Source organism: Salmo trutta, chromosome 26 (assembly GCF_901001165.1).
Source record: "Salmo trutta chromosome 26, fSalTru1.1, whole genome shotgun sequence".
Taxonomy (NCBI): domain Eukaryota; kingdom Metazoa; phylum Chordata; class Actinopteri; order Salmoniformes; family Salmonidae; genus Salmo; species Salmo trutta.
The window spans coordinates 31,100,271-31,127,536 of record NC_042982.1 but is presented as its reverse complement, the minus strand read 5'-3'; the positions used below and the strand labels follow the sequence as shown (position 1 = coordinate 31,127,536).

Sequence of the window (27,266 nt, the reverse complement as noted above, 5' to 3'; positions counted from 1 at the left end):
CATCAATAATGGCTGATCCATGACTGTGCCCCCACTGATTAGAGCGGGGGGGGGGGGGGGGGTTCTGGCTTTACTGGTGTGTGTCACTGCCATATTCATCAAGGTTGCTTTTAGCCCTGATTCTTATCTTCTGTCATTAGGCTGACTGCATTTTGGTTGTCCTTGTCCTCTTTCTCTCTCTCTCTCTCTCTCTCTCTCTCTCTCTCTCTCTCTCTCTCTCTATCCCTCTCTTCATCTCTCTCTCCCTATGTATCTCTCTCTCTTTCTCCCTCTCTCTCTCCCCTTCTTTATCTCTCTCTCTCTTTCGCTCTCTTTCTCCCTATGTATCTCTCTCTCTTTCTCCCTCTCTCTCTCCCCTTCTTTATCTCTCTCTCTCTTTCGCTCTCTTTCTCCCTCTTTATCTCTCTCTCTTTCTCCCTCTCTCTCTCTTTCTTCCTCTCTTTCTCCCTCTCTTTATCTCTCTCTCTCTCCCTCTCTATCACCTCTTCTATTTCACTTTCTCAACTCTGTCATTTTCCCTCTAACACACCACCCAGCTACCCTTCCATTATCTCTATAGAAACAGACAGAGGCAGTGCATTATCTCTATAGAAACAGACAGAGAGGCAGTGCTGTATGTACATACCTTTGATCATAATGTTGGATTGGTTACAGTGCACTATCCTGATTGGATGTAATTGTAATGTAATTGGTTGATAGACTGACTGGTTGATAGTTGATTGGCTATTCTATAGGCTCCACATTGCCTCTACATGATGATGAGGAGGAAGAGGAAGATGAAGAGGAGGAGGATGAGGGTGATGAGGATGATGATGAGGATGATGATGATGACGAAAAGGAGGAGGAGGAGGATGTCATGACTCTCCTGGTCGAGGATCCAAGGCCTCAGATCAGCTTGGCAAATGGCTGACAGATACCCAGGCCCCCCTCTCTCCCACAGGAGAGGAGAGGGGGGGGGCTAGGCCGGTTTTATGACACCTCACACCAATCGTAAATCTTATGCAGCAGAGAATCCTCTCCTGCTCTTCAGTACCAACCAAATGAATGCCTTTGTCCTCCAGGAAACGTTTGCCGCCAAAACTATAACGTCCAAAAAAAGTTCATATTGGAACACTATTTCTAAGATAGGAATATTAAGAATGGTCAGTGGGGATCTAAAGAATAATCATGTCATTTTGCGATGTTATTAAAAATTGTATGAATCAAATGCTGTAACTTCAGTTTATATCCAATAGGATGTTAATACAATATGAAGAACGATGAAACTATTTTTCTTAAGACAGGAATGTGATTTTAGGATCATAGGTTTCATGTCCCTTGCACATTAACTAAGCCACACCCCGAATGAGGTCAGAAGAGCATGTCAGTGTGATGGAACCTCCCTTTTTGACCAGAGCGCTTAAAAGGACTCACTAAGAATTGACATGCAGACCAGCAGACGTGAAGTGTGAGCTAAACATTACAAATGGTTGAAACTCCCAGACAAGAAAGCATGCAGCTGTGGCTACATGTTGAAATGGTTGGAAATTCTGAAACTCAACACGAGGTGAAGAAGATAAAGACTAGACCTTATTTTTTATTTCTTTAACCTTTATTTAACCAGGAAGGGTTCATTGAGATTTGAAATCTCTTTTTCAAGAGCGTCCTGGCCAAGACAGGCAGCACCAAGTCATTACACAAATACAGACAGACAACATGAACAACTACAGGTAATCTATTGAAAAAACAGAATTCACAAGAGTATAACAAAATCATAAAACAGCAAATTATAAACATTGACAGGTCAGGGAATCAGCCTCAAAATCCTTCATCAATGATTTTTTTTAAACAATCGGGACAAGTTCTTCCAGTTTAAAAGTATTTTGTAAGGCGTTCCAAGCCGATGGCGCAGAGTACATAAAAGCCCTTTTACCAAATTCAGTTCGGACATTTGGAACAGTTAGCAGGATAAAGTCCTGCGAACGAAGAGAGTACCCACCACATTTCTGAACAATAAAAATGCCCAAATAAAAAGTTAGTAAAGTCAAAATGGCTTTATATATAAAAGTATACCAGTGACCTTGCCTACGATTGACTAGAGAAGGCCAACCAACCCTGGTATATAGAGTGCAGTGGTGTGTAACGGTTTTGCAGTTGAAAATAAATCTCAATGCGCCATGGTAAAGGTTGTCGATTGATCTCAAACACTGAGCGGAAGCATTCATATATAAAATATCCCCATAGTCTAGTATAGGCATAAATGTGGCTGATACTAGCTTCATTCTGGCTTCAAAAGAAAAACAGGCCTTATTCCTAAAATAAAATCCCAACTTCAGCTTCAATTGTTTTGTAAGTTGTTGAATATGCAACTTAAAATAGAGGCCGTCATCAATTAAAATTCCAAGATATTTATGAGGTTACAGTCTCAGTCTCATTGCCCTGACAGGTAGTAATATGTGAAAGGTTCAGAGGTCTATTTCTTGCTTTAGAAAACACCATTAGTTTAGTTTTGTCAGTATTGAGGATAAGCTTCAATTGACACAAGGTATGTTGAACAGTGAGAGACAGGGCACAACAATAAATAACAGTATCATCAGCATAAAATTGAAGTTGCGCATTTTACAATTTTTTTTTATAAATGATTTATATAAATAGTGAATAAGAGGGGACCAAGCACAGAGCCCTGTGGCACACCATTACAGACAGCCAATTTAACAGACATGAGCCCATCAAATTCTATCAGACAGATAAACATTTCCAGTCTGCAGCTGGGCATGTAAAAGTGGTCCAAGAACTTTGAATAAAGACACGAGGTGGGAAGCATGAAAATCCCATCTCAGACAATCACTGAGTATCTGTTCTGAAGAAACACCACTCCAAGCCAGGACAACTAAGAATGCCATTGTGACCTCTGGTGGACCATCAGAGCCTTACACCCATCGAGCCATTCCCCAATAGAAGGATCGATTGGTTTCAACAGAGAGATGAAGAACAAAGACTTCTACACGTAAAAACATTGCATTTCTTACCCAAACGGCCGGCAGTTTGTGTGCAAGGTATATGATTAATGTTTGAACAGTTCTAGAATGTGTCCACGATAAATGTCGGTTTCTCCTATCTCTCTATTTTCCCCACCCCCTTCTCCATCTCTGTGTAATAAGCAGTCATATCTTGTCAGTTCACTAGGGACTTTTGTCTCATGTAAGTGTGTATGTGTATTCTGTGATATTATTTAGTTAGTTATGAAATAAATAATTAAATACATTTTGTGTAGAACTGAATAATCAGAAAAGGCTGGGGTTCTTGCGGATTCAAGAAGTCTGCGACGTTGAGAATGAGACTGATATGAAGTAATGATTAATAAGTGACTGTTATCGATATATAACTTTAGAGGTGAATCTTGGAGATGGTAACTCTATAAAGAACATCTTCCAAATCAGTTAATTGTTACATGATTAATTTAATCTGGCAACAATTAAACTTTGTTAGTGGATTTGAATAAATAACAGTCATCAGATTAATGAAAGTCACGTCAAGACAAGGAGGAGGAGGAGGATGATGAGGAGGAGGAGAATGATGCCATTGCCGTTGAACATCAACATAATTTTCCTTCTCTCTTGTTCTGATTTGTTTCGGATTTCCTTCGGAGTGTTCGCACATTTCCCGCAATCTATCACAGCGTTTCCATAACGATAGCACAGATCTCTGTCAGTCAATGGCTTCCATCCACACGTTTGGCTTTAATTTATGAATTTAGTGCACGGCCACCATCACGCCACAACAGACACAGGGAACCATGCCAACACTACGTCACCAAGAAAGCCAACGAGTGTCTTCGTATGATAGGATGTTTACATGGCAAGATGCCTAAAAATGAAATGGATACGATTATTGCCAGTCTCCAATTTGTGTTTGTAGAGAACTGGTCTCCTGTTATCAACTCCAGAAAATAATTGCTTATGTTTGTGTGTATGATATCTTTTATTTATTTGATTTAACCTTTATTTAACTAGGAAATCAATAACAAATTCTTATTTACAATGACAGCCTACCTTGGCCAAACCCGTATGACGCTGGGCCAATTGTGCGCCGCCATATGGGACTCGCAATCACAGCCGGTTGTGATACAGCCTGGAATCTAACCAGGGTCTGTAGTGACGCCTCTAGCACTGAGATGCAGCGCCTTAGACCGCTGTGTATTCAGTCATATCAACACTGTTGTGCTTTCTTCAAGTAGAAACATGGGCCTTGGTTATTTGACGAGAAACACTTTCAAATGAAATGCGTTCCTAAACTTACTGTATGACTCATGTTACTGATGTTGCTGGCTGAAGAGGTCACACACCTGATTTTACAGGTAGAAATCAGTCTAGGACCAAAACCAGCATACCTTTCAGCCCCTTAGAACCCCTAATGTAGTGTTGAGTTAAACTCCCCAGTCAGCTGTTAAAGAGAGCAGTATCTCCTGATGTAGTGTCTGTTCAGGGAAGCTCTGATTCCAAGTCAGCTGTTAAAGAGAGCAGTATGTCAAAGCAGCAGGGGAGAGCAGGGAGAAAGACAGGACACGTCTCAATGTAGCGCCACAGGGGGCATACAGCAAAGGGCAGTCACAGACTTGTCACAGCTTGCGTCAGTGTTTTAGAGAGGTAGAGAGTGCTATGTGAGTGTGTGTGTGTGTGTGTGTGTGTGTGTGTGTGTGTGTGTGTGTGTAATAGAGACTATACGCTTGTTTCATGTGTGTGTGTATCAGCCTACCAACCTCTCTGCTCCTTTTCCCTCTTCACCCCTTTTCCACTTGGAATTCCTTCCTGGAAGTCCTTCCTAGGATCCCCCTTTCTTCCTGGAAGTCCTTCCTAGGTCCCCCCTTTCTTCCTGGAAGTCCTTCCTAGGTCCCCCCTTTCTTCCTGGAAGTTCTTCCTAGGATCCACCTTTCTTCCTGGAACTACTTCCTAGGATATACCTTTCTTCCTGGAACTCCTTCCTAGGATCCACCTTTCTTCCTGGAACTCCTTCCTAGGATCCACCTTTCTTCCTGGAACTACTTCCTAGGATATACCTTTCTTCCTGAAACTCCTTCCTAGGATCCACCTTTCTTCCCCGAACTACTTCCTAGGATCCACCTTTCTTCCTGTAACTCCTTCCTAGGATCCACCTTTCTTCCTGTAACTCCTTCCTAGGATCCACCTTTCTTCCTGTAACTCCTTCCTAGGATCCACCTTTCTTCCTGTAACTCCTTCCTAGGATCCACCTTTCTTCCTGTAACTCCTTCCTAGGATCCACCTTTCTTCCTGTAACTCCTTCCTAGGATCCACCTTTATTCCTGGAACTCCTTCCTAGGATCCCCCTTTATTCCTGGAACTCCTTCCTAGGATCCACCTTTATTCCTGGAACTCCTTCCTAGGATCCCCATTTATTCCTGGAACTCCACTACACATCCTTAGATTAGTTCCTCCTGTTGACACCCACCCTACCTCCCCTTCTCCTCCCTCTTCCTCCTCTTCCCCTCCCTCTCCGTAACCCACTCCCCCTCTCCTTCAGTCTTTTTCATTTAAATGGAAATTTTTATATACCTTGAAGGCTTTATGACTCAGCATCAGCACTCTGTGATGAACACTTGGACTTTATCTGATGTGCTTCTCACACCGTCAAGGGCCTTAGCTATGCTTTTCTAACGTTCCCCTAACGTTCTCTACGGGTTTGGGTGCCGACTGGCTGCAGAGTTTGTTTTGGACAGGGCCCAGCCCTTGGCATATTAATGTGCTATTCCTTCACTGAGGTTTGATTGCTGTGTAGAATTTAGGTCATTTATATATCTAATGTAATGAGCTGCTGGACGGAGGCCGGGTATTTTCCAGTTTGGATAATTGCCTCAATGGACTATGTATTATCAGATGCACACACATGCGCGCACACATGCGCGCACACACACACACACACATGCGTACGCACCCCAACCCTGTTCATCACATCGTGATTGCCATGATACTGCTTCATGTCAATGATACAACACCTGACAACATGACAGCAGGTGACAGTGTGACAAAACCTGGCGTAACAAGTCACCTGCAGCCATGACCTTAGCGTGTGTCATGAAATCCTCCACGAAGTAACACCAACTCACTAACACTTTCTTATTCCTTTTATTTTAAACACCTTTTCTCTCTCATCCGTTTTCCAGTGCTGCCAAGTTGCTGCCAAGTTGCTGCCAACTCCCCGCCAACACATGCTCTTGTCTTCCAAAGTTTTTTTTCTCTCAATATATGTTATTTTTGTCTCTCAATATATCTTATTTTTTTTATCTCCCTCATAATCTCACTCTGTACATTTCACTTTATTGGACACTCCATCCTCTCCATGTGGATTAGCTGTATTCAGGTGGTTATCATGACAATCAGCAGAGCACAGCTACTTTGGGACTCTATTGGGAGGAAACAGCTGACTGTGCAAGGACCTACATGCAGTACAGGGTTAGATTGAGGAAGGGAAGGGGGATGGAGAGAGAGATATTAGGAAAGATGGAGAAAGGTAGACATTTACACTGTGATAGTCTACAATGGGACAGGGCATCAGTCTACAGACCAGCAAAATGATACCTTCCTCATGTGTTGCATTTCTGCGGCTTGGCTGGTGGCTTATGTCCGATGGGTACTCCAATCATACTGTGTACTGTATTTTGTTCTATTAGGGATATGATGTGCTGGACACTAGCATACAGCACAGTACAGGTCTACAGTGTAATCACTGACAGAAGAGAAAAGAGAGCGGATCAGGGCCTACCATTTTAATGCATCTCATTAATACGGAATAAGAGGCCTTGCAATGTGGAGAGGGATGGGAAGAGAGGGAGAGAGGAAGAGAGGGAGAGAGAGACGGGGAAGAGAGGAAGAGAGGGATGGGGAAGAGAGGAAGAGAGGACGAGAGAGAGAGAGAGACGGGGAAGAGAGGAAGAGAGGGATGGGGAAGAGAGGAAGAGAGGAAGAGAGGAATGGGGAAGAGAGGGAGAGAGGAAGAGAGGGATGGGGGAAGAGAGGAATGGGGAAGAGAGGAAGAGAGAGACGGGGAAGAGAGGAAGAGAGGGATGGGGAAGAGAGGGAGAGAGGAAGAGAGGGAGAGAGAGACGGGGAAGAGAGGAAGAGAGGGATGGGGAAGAGAGGAAGAGAGGACGAGAGAGAGAGAGAGACGGGGAAGAGAGGAAGAGAGGGATGGGGAAGAGAGGAAGAGAGGAAGAGAGGGATGGGGAAGAGAGGGAGAGAGGAAGAGAGGGATGGGGGAAGAGAGGAATGGGGAAGAGAGGAAGAGAGAGACGGGGAAGAGAGGAAGAGAGGGATGGGGAAGAGAGGAAGAGAGGAAGAGAGGGATGGGGAAGAGAGGAAGAGAGGAAGAGAGGGAGAGAGAGACGGGGAAGAGAGGAAGAGAGGGATGGGGAAGAGAGGAAGAGAGGAAGAGAGGGAGAGAGAGATGGGGAAGAGAGGAAGAGAGGGATGGGGAAGAGAGGAAGAGAGGAAGAGAGGGATGGGGGAAGAGAGGAATGGGGAAGAGAGGAAGAGAGAGACGGGGAAGAGAGGAAGAGAGGGATGGGGAAGAGAGGAAGAGAGGGATGGGGAAGAGAGGAAGAGAGGAAGAGAGGGATGGGGAAGAGGGGAAGAGAGGGATGGGGAAGAGAGGGAGAGAGGGATGGGGAAGAGGGGAAGAGAGGGATGGGGAAGAGAGGGAGAGAGGGAGGAATGGGGAAGAGAGGAAGAGAGATGGGGAAGAGAGGAAGAGAGGAAGAGAGGGATGGGGAAGAGAGGGAGAGAGGGATGGGGAAGAGAGGGAGAGAGGGATGGGGAAGAGAGGGAGAGAGGGATGGGGAAGAGAGGGAGAGAGGGATAGGGGAAGAGAGGGAGAGAGGGATGGGGAAGAGAGGGAGAGAGGGATAGGGGAAGAGAGGGATGGGGAAGAGAGGGGAGAGAGGGATGGGGAAGAGAGGGAGAGAGGAAGAGAGCGATGGGGAAGAGAGGGAGAGAGGGATGGGAAGAGAGGGAGAGAGGGATGGGGAAGAGAGGGAGAGAGGGATAGGGGAAGAGAGGGAGAGAGGGATGGGGAAGAGAGGGAGAGAGGGATAGGGGAAGAGAGGGAGAGAGGGATGGGGAAGAGAGGGAGAGAGGGATGGGGAAGAGAGGGAGAGAGGGATAGGGAAGAGAGGGAGAGAGGGATGGGGAAGAGAGGGAGAGAGGGATGGGGAAGAGAGGGAGAGAGGGATAGGGGAAGAGAGGGAGAGAGGGATGGGGAAGAGAGGGAGAGAGGGATGGGGAAGAGAGGGAGAGAGGGATGGGGTTGTAGGGTTTTATTAAACTACTATCTCACACACAAACAAGGGTGTGCATGCACCAGTGGCGGTCGGTGCCGTTTAAGATGAGGGAGAATTATTACATTTTTCAAGAGCATTGCCTTATTTCTATTACAGCATATTGGATGAATGTCATTCATATTCCATATTGTAACATTGATACGTTTAGGCTCCTATATGATACTCACATTTTCCCTATACCCATCATGAGGTTGCTACAACCTAGTCTATGAATGAAAGTTTACAATGTAGGTGCACACAGGTTTAGATCATTTTTTGTAATCAAGGTGACAGACAGTGACACAGTCAATACCGTCTTTCACACTCTTGCCTGCATCTAGTTGATCTAGGGTGTAATCATTAGTCAACAGATGCAAATGAGAGTTTCTATTGGACAAATTCAGGTATGTTTATCCCTGTTTCTTCCATTTCTTTCCATTTAAGAAATGTTTTTCAACAGAATCGACGGAATGAATACATCTCTGATCACACACAAACAGTTAACTTTCATAGCAACATTCAAACAGCTCGTTGTATTCCTTCTCGCGGTCTCCTCCTCTCACCTTTCCCCTTCACTTGCAGACTTCAGTGCACACCACATCAGCTGTCTGTGACTGGGTGAAAAAAACTTTCCAAGCCAAACCTTCCTATCATAACTGCTACACACAGCCTACATCATTGTCACCATATTAGCTACAGTAACGTCAAAGTCTACATAGCTAATAGAACTAACGCGTTAGTGAACCCGCTACAATCATGCACTACAGTGTACAGTAAGAAAGCAGTTTAGCAGTTACACCGGCGGGCCCCAGTGGCAATAAATTAATTAAACTTTAACTTGAAAGAGTGCCGGTGTTGGATAGCCATAGCCAGCTAGCTAACATAGCATCCCTCTCTGCTTGAGCCGGGTGTTTGTGTCAGTTAAACAAGCTAACTGCATTTGCTAGCTAAGTGAAAGTGAAAGTAAACCAAATATTGCTAGCTCTCTCTCCTGATTAATTTTGGAAGAAATCAATTTGTTCAAAACTGTTCAACTATTGTCTTTCTCTCTCTTTGAGTCAACTACTCACCACATTTTATACACTGCAGCACTAGCTAGCTGTAGCTTATGCTTTCAGTGCTAGATTCATTCTCTGATCCTTTGATTGGCTGGACAACATGTCAGTTCATGCTGAAAGCACTCTGATACGTTGGAGGACGTCCTCCGGAAGTTGTCATAATTACTGTGTAAGTCTATGGAAGGGGGTAAGAACCATGAGCTTCCTAGGTTTTGTATTGAAGTCAAGGTACCCAGAGGAGGACAGAAGCTAGCTGTCCTATGGCTACACCATGGTGCTACCCTACAGAGTGCTGTTGAGACTCCTGTAGACCTTCATTGCAAAACATTATTTGGTGACGTGAATATATTTAGTATAGTTTAATCTAAAAAGGCTAACTTTTTTATTGTTTCACTATTTTAATTTTTATGAAATTCTCTGAGGAGAATGGTCCTCCCCTTCCTCCTCTGAGGAGCCTCCACCGGTATGCACACACATGATTGCATAGACATAGGTACTCTCCTTGTGTGTCCTTTGTGGCTGTGCACAGGTTAAGACCAACATTGTAGCACAAATGTTGTATTAGCATTTACTGGGGAAGATGCGGAGGCCGCCAGCAGGGAGACAATTAACATCTGAAAGGTTATCTATAATTCCTCTCCTACACACATCCATCCCTAGGCCAGGTCCACACACGTACATGCAGACACACACACACACACACACACACACACACACACACACACACACACACACACACACACACACACACACACACACACACACACACACACACACACACACATTGTTAGAGGCCAGAAATGGTAGGTGCCAAAACATTTTATTAGGCCAAATAAACTAAATCAATAATTAATTATATTATTCAAGAGTTGGATTATATCACAATGCAATTAAAGATTGTATCTTGTTTTCTGGGTGTGCTGTTGATAAGGTGAGCTTCCTGTGCAAACTCTGTATAATGAGATTATTGTTGCGTAAAGATTGGTGGAGGACAGAAGTTACACTGTAATTAATTGGACAGCAGATCACCTCACTTGTTCTGATTGGCCCCTGGACCTGATCTTTCAGCCTGTGATTAGCTTCTACCTACCACCTTGACCCCTGCCCTCAGGGTAGTTGCGATGGTGTTAGTGACAGTGATGTGTTGTATGTCTGACAGTCAGATCCATGCAAAGCCATACTACTGTTTTTTTCAATCGCTAGGACCCATTTCTCAATACTTAGGTCACTTTTTCAAAACTCTTCACACAGTGAACACAACAGCAGTCTATGTGGGTTAAACTGTGGATCATTTTTCATTGCTTTGGCACAAAATGCATTCAACGACTACATCTTTTAAATTTCATGAATTATTTTCTCACTCAGACACAACCACCACCAAAACTCTATATGCCTACAGGCCAATTTGCACATGTTTACATACTCTTTTCAAAACTGTTAAACTCAAAACCTAACATAACACAACATTGAATAAGACAGCAATTTGCTACATTTCTACAGTAATACCATATTGAAATATATTCCAAATCTAAAAAATGAAATGCTATCAAAACAATTAGACCAACCACAGCTGATTCCCATTGTAGCTGAACACCTACCCAGGTGTTAGTCTTTCAATTTCATTACCATCTATACAAAAGGGGACATTTTAGGAATAATGCTGTACTGTAATGTAAACATGGACCCAGCCAGCGATAGAGAAGTGGCTGACAGAGGAAGAAGAGTGGCTGGGAGAGGGAAAGGAGTACATACAGTTGAAGTCAGAAGTTTACATACACCTTAACCAAATACATTTAAACTCAGTTTTTCACAATTCCTGACATTATAATCAGAGTAAAAATTCCATCTTAGGTCAGTTAGGATCAACACTTTATTTTAAGAATGTGAAATGTCAGAATAATAGTAGAGAGAATGATTTATTTCAGCTTTTATTTCTTTCATCACATTCCCGGTGGGTCAGAAGTTTACATACACTCAATTAGTATTTGGTAGCATTGCCTTTAAATTGTTTAACTTCGGTCAAACATTTCGGGTAGCCTTCCACAAGCTTCCCACAATAAGTTGGGTGAATTTTGGCCCATTCCTCCTGACAAAGCTGGTGTAACTGAGTCAGGTTTGCAGGCCTCTTTGCTCACACATGATTTTTCAGTTCTGCCCACACATTTTCTATAGGATCGAGGTCAGGGCTTTGTGATGGTCACTCCAATACCTTGACTTTGTTGTCCTTTTGCCATTTTGCCACAACTTTGGAAGTATGCTTGGGGTCATTGTCCATTTGTAAGACCATTTGCGACCAAGCTTTAACTTCCTGACTGACATCTTGAGATGTTGCTTCAATATATCCACATCATTGTCCTTCCTGATGATGCCATCTATTTTGTGAAGTGCACCAGTCCCTCCTGTAGGAAAGCACCCCACAACATGATGCTGCCACCCCCGTGCTTCACGGTTGGGATGGTGTTATTCGGCTTGCAAGCCTCCCCCTTTTTCCTTCAAACATAACGAGTTATGTTTTTTGTTTCATCAGACAAGAGGACATTTCTCCAAAAAGTACAATCTTTGTCCCCATGTGCATTTGCAAATCGTAGTCTGGCTTTTTTTATGACTGTTTTGGAGCAGTGGCTTCTTCCTTGCTGAGTGGCCTTTCAGGTAATGTCGATATAGGACTCGTTTTACTGTGGATATAGATACTTTTGTACCTGTTTCCTCCAGCATCTTCACAAGGTCCTTTGCTGTTGTTCTGGGATTGATTTGCACTTTTCGCACCAAAGTACGTTCATCCCTAGGAGACAGAACGTGTCTCCTTCCTGAGCGATATGATAGCTGCGTGGTTCCATGGTTTTTATACTTGCGTACTATTGTTTGTACAGATGAACGTGGTACCTTCAGGTGTTTGGAAATTGCTCCCAAGGATGAACCAGACTTGTGGAGGTCTACATTTTTTTTCTGAGGACTTGGCTGATTTCTTTTGATTTTCCCATGATGTGAAGCAAAGAGGCACTGAGTTTGAAGGTAGGCCTTGAAATACATCCATAGGTACACCTCCAATTGACTCAAATGATGTCAATTAGCCTATTAGAAGCTTCTAACGCCATGACATCATTTTCTGGAATTTTCCATGCTCTTCAAAGGCACAGTCAACTTAAACTTCTGTCTCACTGGAATTGTGATACCATGAATTATAAGTGAAATAATCTGTCTGAAACAATTGTCGGAAAAATTACTTGTGTCATGCTCAAAGTAGATGTCCTAACCGACTTGCCAAAACTATAGTTTGTTAACAACAAATTTGTGGAGTGGTTAAAAAACGAGTTTTAATGACTCCAACCTAAGTGTATGTAAACTTCCGACTTCAACTGTATGCGTGGTGAAAGAAGACTGAGTGGAAGATCAAGAGCTGTAGTCTCAGATGAGATTAGGGCTACTATAATTGATCATGTAATAAATCATGGTCTATCAATGAGAGAGGCTGGTCTGAGAGTGCAGCCAAATCTGCAACACTCAACAGTGGCATCTATTGAGAGAAATTTCCGGCAAAACAACAGGTAAGATGTGCATTCTGCAAGGGCATCTGACAGAACTGCACATTACACAAGTAAATTGAGCAAAGCCTAATTGTTTTTGTATTTCTGCGTAGGACCCAACGGTTACCTCCCACAGGCAGGAGAGGTAGGATTTTCACTGCTGTGCAGGAAACTGCAATAGTTGAAATGGTCATCAGAAACAATGGCATAAAACTCACAGAGATTCGGGACAGAGTGTTGGCAGACAACATGACATTTGGAAATATTCACAATGTAAGCATAACAACTATTTCTAGAGTCCTGAAACAACATCAAGTCAGGATGAAGCAGTTGTACACTGTCCCCTTTGAGAGGAACTCTGAACGAGTCAAGCAACTCAGGAACCAATATGTCCAGGTAAGATGACTATAAAATACAGAACTAGTTTTGAACAAAACCAAACAGGACAGAGGCACACAATGACATGTTTTTAGGTATAATGTAAACTACTGTAATAGCCTAACTCTTATGTTGCCTTGTGGATTTATTTTAGAGAGTCATGGAGATTGAAGCCAGGCAAACACCCCACATATTCATCTTTATGGATGAGGCTGGTTTCAACTTGGCCAAAACATGGCGGTGAGGAAGGAATGTTATTGGGAAAAGAGTCACAGTGGATGTCCCGGGCCAGAGGGGTGCCAACATCACAATGTGTGCAGCAATATCCTCTGATGGATTGCTGTTACACAAACCGCTAATTGGGCCATACAAAACCGAGTGTCTCATTTCATTCCTGAATGACCTCTATGGAAGGGTTGTGCCAGGTGAGGAAAGGGTTGCAGTGAGGTGAAATCGGCCAACGTTTGTAATTGTATGGGACAATGTGGCATTTCACCACTCCTGTGCAGTCACAGAGTGGTTTACAGCCCATCCCAGGATGGTGTCACTTTTTCTCCCACCTTACTCTCCATTGCTCAACCCCATAGAGGAATTATTTTCCTCATTGAGGTGGAAAGTTTATGACCACCATCCACATGATCAAATGTCCCCCTTGTACGCAATGAATGCTGGATGCCTGGACATATCTGCAGAAGATTGCCAAGGATGGACCAGGCATGCCAAAAGATTCTTTCCTAGGTGTATTGCCCAAGATGACATAAGATGTGATGTGGATGAGAACCTGTGGCCAAATGTGGAAGACAGGGTTGACTAGCGTTGCTACTGCATCTGTATCGGTAGATGGTGTATATACAAATTATTGTATTTTGGAATCACTCAATGCCATAAAATGACATAAAACATATTTATTTATTTATTTCACCTTTATTTAACCAGGTAGGCAAGTTGAGAACAAGTTCTCATTTACAATTGCGACCTGGCCAAGATAAAGCAAAGCAGTTCGACAACATACAACAACACAGAGTTACACATGGAGTTAAACAAACATACAGTCAATAATACAGTAGAAAAATAAGTCTATGTACAATGTGAGCAAATGAGGTGAGATAAGGGAGGTAAAGGCAAAAAGGCCATGGTGGCAAAGTAAATACAATATAGCAAGTAAAACACTGGAATGGTAGATTTGTAGTAGAAGAAAGTGCAAAGTAGAAATAATGGGGTGCAAAGGAGCAAAATAAATAAATACAGTAGGGGAAGAGGTAGTTGTTTGGGCTAAATTATAGATGGGCTATGTACAGGTGCAGTGATCTGTGAGCTGCTCTGACAGCTGGTGCTTAAAGCTAGTGAGGGAGATAAGCATATTGCATCATGTCTGACTCATTCCTGTAACATATGTAACATATACTGTAACATATACTGTAACATATACTGCAGTGAATTATTGTCACGCTTGTGTGTAGGAACGGACCAAAGCGCAGCGTGAGTTTCATTCCACATCTTTTATTTGAATGTGAAACTTTGCAAGACAAACAATAAACTATAAACAACACACAAACCTTGACGCCAGCAGTGCAACATGCACTAACTCAAAAAATAATCTCCCACAAACACAAGTGGGAAAAACAACTACTTAAATATGATCCCCAATTAGAGACAACGATGACCAGCTGCCACTAATTGGGAATCATACGAAAACCCCAACATAGAAAAAAGAAACTAGAACACAACATAGAAAAATTAAACTTGACAAAACCCCCCAGTCACGCCCTGACCTACTCTACTATAGAAAATAAGAGCACTCTATGGTCAGGACGTGACAATTATAAACAGTAGAGTGGTGTCATTCTTGTTTGGTAAAGACATTTTACAAAAGAAAACATTGTGTAATGCTACCTGTTGTTAGTATTTTTTAGGTCATTGTTTCATGAGTGACAAAGTGTGCTTGTTGGGTGACAACCTTTGCTAGTGTAATGGAAGAATGAGTTGATTTGAGACATGTATGAAGTGTTTTGGTAGTTTTAGTGTATTTTGGATGTGAAATTAACTGCTGTGCCAAGCTGAAAATTGGTTAGGAGGACTGTGTGAAGAGTTTTGAAAAAGTGACCTAAGTATTGAGAAATGGGTCCTAGCGATTGTAAAAAACTGTATTATGAGTCTCATTGTAGTTAATCAAATGTTATTACATGGTACAGTACATAGGTCTGTCAATCAATCAAGCAACCAAAGGCATTTCAATCTAAGTCTTTGTAATGAGGCGGATGACTCATTGCAGAAGGCAGAGTCACATCTAACGATCAATTGAAATGAATAGAAATGATGAATAAGAAAGCAAAACAAGACCTGGGAAAATGACGGGGAGGATTGTGCTGTAGGGTGGTAGTAAAATAATTCTCTCTTCTCCTCCATCCCTCTTTCCTTCCTTCCTCTCCCCATGCCCTCGGCCCCTGCTCCCCCTCTCTTATCTTCTCTCCCTCTTTCCCCTTCTCTCCCTCGCTCTGGTCTGCCAGGTTCAGCTGCGGTGAAGAGCTCTGAAAAATGGATGAGTGTGTTGCGCTCCCCCTCTTTTCCCTCCCTCTACAGTCTGATCATGCGTGGCTGTAATATATTTATTTTGCCGGTAACGAGAGTGATGGACAGAGTTTCTTTCGTTTTTTCACAGGGCTAGACTGTAAAAAACAAGACCAGTCATTCTGTCTGTCTGTCTGTCTGTCTGTCTGTCTGTCTGTCTGTATGTGTGTGGGTGTGTCTGTATGTGTCTGTGTGTGTGTGTGTGGGGGTAGAGGTTAAAGATTTACTTCTTCTTCACTCCTCACATACAGTGAGGGAAAAAAGTATTTGATCCCCTGCTGACGATCATTTCTTTGCCCACTGACAAAGAAATGATCAGTCTATAATTTTAATGGTAGGTTTATTTGAACAGTGAGAGACAGAATAACAACAACAAAAAAATCCAGAAAAATGCATGTCAAAAATGTTATAAATTGATTAGCATTTTAATGAGGGAAGTAAGTACTGTTCAAATTAACCTACCATTCAAATTAGGGCAAACGTACAAAATCAGCAGGGGATCAAATACTTTTTTCCCCTCACTGTACATACCACCTCACAAGATACAGTACACCTGTGTCCCTATCACACCTCTCCACACACACACACACACACACAAAGTCTAGAGTCTTCTGTGCATGCATTCATGAGTAACAGTTAGTGTATGTACACAAGCCTCCCTCTGTCGTTGTGTATGCCTCTATATTTCCTCTACACAATGTAAATGTAACAATTGCTTAACACTATGGGCTACTGTATGTTTAAGCGTAAACTCTATTGGACCAGTTAGGTTCGCTACTGGAGCAGTAGGGAGAAATTAAAACCACACAACTGAATAATTTAGGAAAAGAATGCCGGCTTGTATTTTGTAAATAAAAACACTTACAAAAAAAGGAATCACCTTGAGTAAATATTGATATGTGAAATTTGTACAATGAGCTCAATATGAATGAACTACATCAATAGTACAATTGACAGATATCGGCCATATATCCCGCATATAGTTTACTAGGGTTCACCGAACTCTATCTTAATCTGAGGGACTGTCAGATTTCAATGTTCAGTTCAATAGCAATACAAAAACATGAATCCACAGAAAAACACAACCCAATTCACAAATACTGACTTATAAACCACTATGAGATGGAATCAAATGTCAGTGACTGTGCCTATCAATAAACACTGTAAGGTGTTTAAGTGTAGCATGTGATTATAACAATCCTACTGCAATGTATGATGCAATGATGTCTTGCAAGAAAAATCCTACCACAAAGTAGTATGGCAGTGCAAATTCAGTGTTCTCCAAGGAAAATAAATCTTTGCATGCAAATCTTCTTATGGATGTTCTGGGTTCGGGCGGCTCGCCATCCTTGGTGGAACTGAATCCATACTCAAAACCTGACCGGTTTTACAAACAGCATCACACAATATATATATCATGAGTACCTTCTCATATAACCATTAATATAGTGCTTAGCTTTAATCTCTTACAGGAATAAGAAAATACAACTTCGTCAAAATGCTTTACACCTTAACTACAGCACTAGGCTCACGTGGGCTGAACAATAACTAGCCTGGGCAAATGAGAAGTACTAGGGCTTACACCTACATGTCATTTCTTATAAAGTAATCTAAAACATAACAGTGTACCAAAATGGACTATCATACGAGTTAATCACATTTTATAAAAGTAGGAAAACTAAAATAGTTTGCCATGCATGATTAGCATGATCAATAACGTTTGCTATTTAAATTGATCGATAACTGAGCTAGCCTAAATGTTAACGGCTTGTGCGTATGCTTGTTTCAGTATGAACATGCACAAAATGCTAGCAATAATTTAGCTAGCCTAATCGCCGGCAGATCGTTTTCCTTATGAAAAATCATGGCGTCAATCTTTCCCTCAATCCCTTCACAGCACGTTTGTATAGATAAGTGAGTGTTAATATCAAGTTCTCTCTTTTTAGTTCAGGTTTATACAACTTCTCAATGATTTGAAATGTACTTTTTCTTCCAATCGCAGTAGCTCTTCACATTCCGTACTAGCTCTTTTTTTTGCATGTTGGCACCAACTGGTGTATAACGTGAGGTTAGGAATATTGAGTTTTGATTATCTCAAAATAAACTGCTTGTCATGCAGCTTCTCACAGTTGATTTGTAATTGCTGTCAACTTAAACATACAGTTGAAGTTGGAAGTTTAAATGTATTTGGCTAAGGTGTATGTAAACTCAGTTTTTCACAATTCCTGACATTTAATCCTAGTAAAAATACCCTTTCTTAGGTCAGTTAGGAAGGATCACCACTTTATTTTAAGAATGTGAAATGTCAGAATAATAGTAGAGAGAATGATTTATTTCAGCTTTAATTTCTTTCATCACATTCCCAGTGAGTCAGAAGTTTACATACACTCAATTAGTATTTGGTAGCATTGCCTTTAAATTGTTTAACTTGAGTCAAACATTTCGGGTAGCCTTCCACAAGCTTCCCACAATAAGTTGGGCGAATTTTGGCCCATTCCTCCTGACAAAGCTGGTGTAACCGAGTCAGGTTTGTAGGCCTCCTTGCTAGCACATGCTTTTTCAGTTCTGCACACACATGTTCTATAGGATTGAGGTCAGGGCTTTGTGATGGCCACTCCAATACCTTGACTTTGTTGTCCTTAAGCCATTTTGCCATAACTTTGGAAGTATGCTTGGGGTCAATGTCCATTTGGAAGACCTATTTGCGACCAAGCTTTAACTTCCTGACTGATGTCTTGAGATGTTGCTTCAATACATCCACATAATTGTCCTCATGATGCCATCTATTTTGTGAAGTGCACCAGTCCCTCCTGCAGCAAAGCACCCCCACAACATGATGCTGCCACTCCCGTGCTTCAAGGTTGGGATGGTGTTCTTCAGGCTTGCAAGCCTCCCCCTTTTTCCTCCAAACATAACGATGGTCATTATGGCAAAACAGTTCTATTTTTGTTTCATCAGACCAGAGGACATTTCTCCAAAAAGTACGATCTTTGTCCCCATGTGCAGTTGCAAACCGTAGTCTGGCTTTTTTATGGCGGTTTTGGAGCAGTGGCTTCTTCCTTGCTGAGCGGCTTTTCAGGTTATGTCGATATAGGACTCGTTTTACTGTGGATATAGATACTTTTGTACCTGTTTCCTCCGGCATCTTCACAAGGTCCTTTGCTGTTGTTCTGGGATTGATTTGCACTTTTCACTCCAAAGTACATTCATCTCTAGGAGACAGAACACATCTCCTTCCTGAGCGATATGACGGCTGCGTGGTCCCATGGTGTTTATACTTGCGTATTATTGTTTGTACAAATGAACGTGGTACCTTCAGGCATTTGAAAATTGCTCCCAAGGATGAACCAGACTTGTGGAGGTCTACAATTTTTTTCTGAGGACTTTTGATTTTCTCATGATGTCAAGCAAAGATGCACTGAGTTTGAAGGTAAGCCTTGAAATACAGCCACACCTCCAATTGACTCAAATGATGTCAATTAGCCGATCAGAAGCTTCTAAAGCCATGACATCATTTTATGGAATTTTCCAAGCTGTTTAAAGGCACAGTCAACTTAGTGTGTGTAAACTTCTGACCCACTGGAATTGTGATACAGTGAATTATAAGCGAAATAATCTGTCCTAACCGACTTGCCAAAACTATAGTTTGTTAAAAAATACATTTGTGGACTGGTTGAAAATCAAGTTTTAATGACTCCAACCTAAGTGTATGTAAACTTCTGACTTCAACTGTATCAATAGCAATTTAGTATAATATGATTGGTTTCTGGAATCTCACTAGTAACGATATGTATTCAACGTTATTTGACCTGCGGTACATAAAGCTCTATATGAATCCAAACAATTATAATTAGGTATGTGTCTGAGGAATATGTGTCTCTCTCTCTTGCCCTCTCTTTCCACATCCACAGTCTACATTATTGATTAAAGGTGAGTTAGCGTGGGGACTAGACAGAAGGTCAAGAGACTCAATCAAATGTATATTTTAAGCCCTTTTTACGTCAGCCGATGTCAGAAAGTACTGTACAGAAACCCAGCCTAAAACCCCAAACAGCAAGCAATGTAGAAGCACAGTGGCTAGGAAAAACTCCCTAGAAAGGCTAGAACCTAGGAAGAAACCTAAAGAAGAACAAGGCTCTGAGGGGTGGCCAGTCCTCTTCTGGCTGTGCCGGGTGGAGATTATAACAGAACATGGCCAAGATGTTCAAACTTTCATAGATTACCAGCAGGGTCAGATAATAATAATCACAGTGGTTGTCGAGGGTGCAACAGGTCAACACTTCAGGAGTAAATGTCAGTTAGCTTGTCATAGCTGATCATTCAGAGTTAGAGACAGCAGGTGCAGTAAAGAGAGAGTCCAAAACAGCAGGTCCGGTACAAGGTAGCACGTCCAGTGAACAGGTCAGGGTTCCATAGCCGCAGGCAGAACAGTTGAAACTGTTCTGGGGACAGCAAGGAGTCATCAGGCCAGGCAGTCCTGAGGCATGGTCCTATGGCTCAGGTCCTCCAACTCCGAGAGAGAATTAGAGGGAGCATACTTAACCTGTTGAGGACAGACGTTCCGCTAGCAGAACCCTGTTCCGCCTGCGGAACCCCTAGCCAACAGCCAATGGCATCGCACGGCGCGAAATACAAAACCAACTAAAATACCACAATTCAATTTTCTCAAACAATCAACTATTTTACACCATTTTAAAGATAAGACTCTCGTTAATCTAACCACATTGTCCAATTTCAAAAAGGCATTACAGCAAAAGCAAAACATTAGATTATGTTAGGAGAGTACATAGACACAAATAATCACACAGCCATTTTCCAAGCAAGCATATATGTCACATAAACCCAAACCACAGCTAAATGCAGCACTAACCTTTGATGATCTTCATCAGATGACACTCCTAGGACATTATGTTACACAAAATATGCATGTTTTGTTCAATCAAGTTCATATTTATATCAAAAACCAGCTTTTTACATGAGCATGTGATGTTCAGAACTAGCATACCCACCGAAAACTTCCGGTGAATTACTAAATTACTCATGATAAACGTTGACAAAATACATAACAATTATTTTAAGAATTATAGATACAGAACTCCTTTCTGCAATCGCTATGTCCGATTTTAAAATAGCTTTTCGGCGAAAGCACATTTTGCAATATTCTGAGTACATAGCTCGACCATCACGGTTAGCTATTTTGACATCCGCCAACTTCGGGGTCACCTATACTCAGAATTACTATTAGAAAAATTGGATTACCTTTGCTGTTCTTCGTCAGAATGCACTCCCAGGACTTCTACTTCAACAACAAATGTTGTTTTGGTTCCAAATAATCCATAGTTATATCCAAATACCTCCGTTTTGTTCGTGCGTTCAGGTCACTATCCGAAGTGTAACGCGCGAGCGCATTTCGTGACAAAAAAATTCAAAATATTCCATTACCGTAGTTAGAAGCATGTCAAACGCTGTTTAAAATCAATTTTTATGCTATTTTTCTCGTAAAATAGCGATAATATTCCAACCGGGCAACATTGTATTCATTCAAAGGCTGAAAGCAAAAAATGGAGAATTCTCATGAACGCGCATGTCCAGTCTCACTGTCCCCAGGCTGACCACTTACAAACTCTGCTGCTGTACTTTGCCCAGAGACAGCAGACACCCCATTCCACTTTCTGGCGGCTTTAGAGAGTCAATGGAAGAGTTAGAAAGTGTCACGTTACAGCACAGATGCTGTAATGTCGATAGAGGTGCAACAGAAGGACAACAAATTGTCAGACAGGGCACTTCCTGTATGGAATCTTCTCAGGTTTTGGCCTGCCATAGGAGTTCTGTTATACTCACAGACACCATTCAAACAGTTTTAGAAACTTTAGAGTGTTTTCTATCGAAATCTACTAATTATATGCATATTCTAGTTAAATCGGGTACGTTTTTTTATCCGGCCGTGAAAATACTGCCCCCTATCCCAAAGAAGTTAAATTCACACAGGACACCGGATAAGACAGGAGAAATACTCCAGATATAACAGACTGACCCTAGGCCCCCGACACAAACTATTGCAGCATAAATACTGGAGGCTGAGACAGGAGGGGTCGGGAGACACTGTGGCCCTGACAGGGCCAAACAGGCAGGATATAACTCCACCCACTTTGCCAAGGCACAGTCCCCACACCACCAGAGGGATATCTTCAACCACTAACCTACTACCCTGAGACAAGACCGAGTATAGCACACGATGACCTCCCCCACGGCACGCACCTGAGGGGGGCACCAACTCAGACAGGAAGATCACGTCAGTGACTCAACCCATTCAAGTGATGCACCCCTCCTAGGGACAGCATGGAAGAGCACCAGTAAGCCAGTGACTCAGCTCTCATAATAGGGTTAGAGGCAGAGAATCCCAGTGGAGCGAGGGGAACCGGTCAGGCAGAGACAGCAAGGGCGGTTCGTCGCTCCAGTGCCTTTCCGTTCACCTTCACACCCCTGGGCCAGACAACACTCAATCATAGGACCTACTGAAGAGATGAGTCTTCATTAAAGACTTAAAGGTCGCAATAAAAATCGCAATAAAAATGGAGCTCTATAGGAGAAAGCCCTGCCTCCAGCTGTTTGCTTAGAAATTCTAGGGACAGGAAGGAGGCCTGCGTCTTCTGACCGTAGCGTACGTGTACGGCAGGACCAAATCGGAAAGATAGGTAGGAGCAAGCCCATGTAATGCTTTGTAGGTTAGCAGTAAAACCTTGAACCCTAGCCTTAACAGGAAGCCAGTATAGAGAGGCTAGCATTGGAGTAATATGATCAAATTTTTTGGTTCTAGTCAAGATTCTAGCAGCCGTGTTTAGCACTAACTGAAGTTTATTTAGTGCTTTATCTGGGTAGCCGGAAAGTAGAGCATCGCAGTTGTCTAATCTAGAAGTGACAAAAGCATGTATATATATTTCTGCATAATTTTTGGAAAAAAGCTGTCCTTGAAATATTCTTGATATGTTCGTCAAAAGAGAGATCAGGGTCCAGATTAACACTGAGATCCTTCACAGTTTTGTTTGAGATAACTGTTTCTTGGGACCTAGAACTAACATCTCTGTTTTGACTGAGTTTAAAAGTCAAATATTTGCCGCCATCCACTTCCTTATGTTTGAATCACAGGCTTCCAGAGAGGGCAATTTTGAGGATTCACCATGTTTCATTGAAATGTACAGCTGTGTGTCATCCGCATAGCAGTGAAAGTTAACATTATGTTTCCGAATGACATCACCAAGAGGTAAAATATATAATGAAAACAATAGTGGTCCTAAAACGGAATCTTGAGGAACACTGAAATGTACAGTTGATTTGTCAGAAGACAAACCATCCACAGAGACAAACTGATATCTTTCCGACAGATAAAATCTAAACCAGGCCAGAACTTGTCCATGTAGACCAATTTGGGTTTCCAATCTCTCCAAAAGAATGTGGTGATCGATGGTATCAAAAGCAGCACTAAGGTCTAGGAGCACAAGGACAGGTGCAGAGCCTTGGTCTTACGCCATTAAAAGGTAATTTACCACCTTCACGAGTGCAGTCTCAGTGCTATGATGGGGTCTAAAACCAGACTCTCTCTCTCTCGCCTGATCAACAGGCTATCTGGTGGGCTGGTATTGTTGTCCTTTTCTGTCACTACTTCAAGGGCTTGTACTAGGGATTTCACATGAATTTGAGTGGATAGCTAAAACTTTCGTGTTGATTTAAAAAAAAGCATGTTTACCTTTATTTAACTAGGCAAGTCAGTTAAGAACAAATTCTTATTTTCAATGAAGGCCTAGGAACAGTGGGTTAAAAACTTCTTTGGGATAGGGGGCGGTATTTTGACGTCCGGATGAAAAACGTGCCCAAAGTAAACTGCCTGCTACTTAGGCCCAGAAGCTAGGATATGCATATAATTGGTAGATTTGGATAGAAAACACTCTAAAGTTTCTAAAACTGTTACAATAATGTCTGTGAGTATAACAGAACTGAAATGGCAGGCGAAACCCAGAGGACAAACCATCCCCCCCCAAAAATGTTTTATCCTACCACTGATTTCAATGGCTGGCACTTTTATAATAGGGCGAAATCGTGATCGATTGCAGTTCCTAGGGCTTCCACTAGATGTCAACAGTCTTTAGAAAGAGTTTCAGGCTGGTTTTTGGAAAAATGAGCCAGAAATTGTAGTTTTTCTAGGTGGCTCCCATTTTGGCTGTGGTGTTTCCAAGCGCGTGAGTGAGAGCGTATTCTTTGGTATTTTTCTCCGGTAAAGACAATAACGATTCTCCGTCCTAAATTTTATCATTTGTTTGCGTATTAGGTTACCTATTGTTTGATTATAAACATTGACTGACTTGTTTGGATATGTTTATTGGTAACGTTTGCGATTCATTTTGTATGCATTTTGAAGGAGGGGAACCGAGTGGATGATTGACTGAAGTGCGCCAGCTAAACTGAGTTTTTATGGATATAAAGAAGGACATTATCGAACAAAAGGACCATTTGTAATGTAACTGGGACCTTTTGGAGTGCCAACAGGAAAGGTAAGGCATATATTGTATCGCTATTTCTGACTTTCGTGTCGCAACTCCCTGGTTGAAAATGATTTGTTATGCATTTGTGTGCTGGGCGCTGTCCTCAGATAATCGCATGGTTTGCTTTCGCCATAAAGCCTTTTTGAAATCTGACACGGCGGCTGGATTAACAACAAGTTAAGCTTTATTTTGATGTATTGCACTTGTGATTTCATGAAAGTTTAATATTTATAGTAATTTAATTTGAATTTGGCGCTCTGCAATTTCACCGGAAGGTGTCGAAATGGGATAGGTGTCGAAATGGGCTAGTGTCCCACTGATCCGCAATAAGTTTTAACTGCCTTGTTCAGGGGCAGAACGACCAGAACGACCAATGATCAAGAGAATATCAAAGCATATTCAGTTTACCATCAAATATATCAAATCATACTGAAGCGACATATGAACTGGGGATTGTGTGATGTGAGAGAGATATAGGGTTTGTGTGCGTCTGTGTGTATAGTAGGGATGTCTGTGTGTATAGTAGGGATGTCTGTGTGTATGGTAGGGATGTCTGTGTGTATGGTACAGCACCTCAGGCTCAGCTCAACTCTGCCGATAGCCTCTAGCCATCAATGATTTGTCTGTTAGTTATTAGTATCCAATGTGTAAACGATTGACTTTAATGTCGATGTGTGTAAACTCTCCAGGTCAGATGGAATACATCAAATACGATCAAACTTCAACGTGTGTGTGCGTGCGTGTGTGTGCGTGCGTGCATGTACTGTGTGTTTAATCTTGTGGCATTCTATTGATTTATAATAACTCAGTGTGAGTCTATATCACCTAAAACTTCATTCCAATGTCACAGTGCACAAGGTACAGTCTCTCTCAACATCTAACCGCCTCTCCCTGTCTCTCCTTCTTTATCTCATTCCTCCACTCTCCCTCCTCCACCCTCTCTCTCCTTCTGTAAATTGCTTCAGACCTCTGTTTGATGCTAAGAGGGCTTTGAACTGGAAGCACTATCTTTTTACGCTGGTCTCCGTCTCCATGGTCAGCCTGAGCCTTTAATATTCATGGGAAGGCCCAGGCCTGAAATACTGATCAAGGTAATAGGGTGGTGGGGGTTACGCAGCAGAGGACTGCTCTCTCGCTCCCTGACTGGGAGCTGGGTTATATATAGTAGGGTGGTTTATACAGTAGTGGTTATATTACATGAGGGTGGTGGTTATATACAGTAGGGTGGTGGTTATATACAGTAGGGTGGTGGTTATATACCGTAGGGTGGTGGTTATATACCGTAGGGTGGTGGTTATATACAGTAGGGTGGTGGTTATATACAGTAGATGTGAGTGCTACAGGTTGGTAGTCATTTAGGCAAGTTACCTTGGTGTTCTTGGGCACAAGGACTATGGTGGTCCACTTGTAACGTGTTGGTGTTATAGACTCGGTCAGGGACAGGTTGAAAATATCAGTGAAGACACTTGCCTGTTTGTCAGCGATTTACTGTCGCAGTAACAATAACACATTTCCTGAAGAAAAGACTCCTGAGTACATTTAAAGATAATACAGTAAAAGGTTCACGTTAGAGAACATAGTGCAAGGTTCACAATTAAAGAGCACAGATTGGGGTCGATGTGGCAATGTCTCAGCAGAGGTCAGGTTTGTTAAGTAAACAGAAATTCTAATATTTTCCCCATTGACTCCTTTGAGGAAATATTTTAACTTCAGTTTACTTCCTGAATTGACTGAATTTAAAATGGAATTGACCCGACCCTGACCTCCACTGAGACATTGCCCCATACAGTATGTAAGCCCAAAAATCAACTTGTCAGTGCTAGGCCTATTCACATGTGGCGTTACAAACTGTCACGCCCTGACCTTAGAGAACCTTTTTTATTCTCTATTTTGTTAGGTCAGGGTGTGACTTGGGTGGGCATATCAATGTTTCTATTTCTTTGTTGGCCTGGTATGGTTCCCAATCAGAGGCAGCTGTTTATCGTTGTCTCTGATTGGGGATCATACTTAGGCAGCCCTTTTTCCCACCTGTGATTGTGGGATCTTGTTTTTGTATAGTTGCCTTGTGCACTGCAATACTGCACGTTTGTTATATTCTTTGTTGTTTTGGTTGTAAGTTTCACTATTAAAGAAAATGTGGAACTATACGCACGCTGCGCCTTGGTCCATTCATTCAGACGAGCATGACACAAACAGGGGACAACATGTTTGAAAAAGTTACGGTGGTAGAACCTATTCAAGTGCTGTGTGTTACAAAAAGTGGACAACATGCTTGAAAAAAGTAATCTCAATGCATTTGAGCAAGGAAATAATAAATTAAGGAAAATGGCTGATTTAAGAAACACCATGACCTACAATTATTAGCCTACTGTACATACTGCAAAGGTTTTAAAGAGAACACGTTACAGTAGCACTTCCACCATGGTTGGGGTCAATTCCTTTTCAATTCAGGCAGTAAACAAAAATGTCAATATCAATTCCAATTTTTCTCATTGTCTCCTATGAGATGAAATTAGAACTGGATTTTCAGTTTACTTCCTGAATTGCAACGGAATTGACCCCAACCCTGGTGGAGGTGCTACTGTAATGATGATTAGAGGGTAAGAGAAAGTGTCTTTTGTGGTTCCTTTCCTAAACAATAAAATTAATTCAACAATGTCAACAAATAATGATTTGAAGGTGATTTTGGGATTATAAAACAATGTATTATTTAAAGTAAACTGAAATTCCAATATCAATTGAGACAGCTCAACAGGCACAATACCTTCCAAAAGATCATCAAAAACATGTGATGGGGTGGAAATACTGCAGTGACGCAACAGCATCACTTCGCACAACATTTTTTATATTAAAGTCATGGCTGGCTTTTGTTCTCAGGCCAAACTCTTTACGG

The 27,266-nt window shown here is 42.0% G+C and overlaps 1 protein-coding gene and 1 long non-coding RNA gene across 2 annotated transcripts in view; both read left to right on the top strand.

Moving 5' to 3' along the window:
* The window catches only part of LOC115163883 (calsyntenin-2-like), a 240,668-nt gene that overhangs the window by 114,323 nt on the left and 99,079 nt on the right, over nt 1-27,266 (top strand). The window lies entirely within an intron of this gene.
* Nucleotides 13,254-14,174, top strand: LOC115163645 (uncharacterized). Its single transcript, XR_003869782.1, has 2 exons — nt 13,254-13,286; nt 13,423-14,174. It is a non-coding gene; the product is annotated as an uncharacterized LOC115163645 (long non-coding RNA).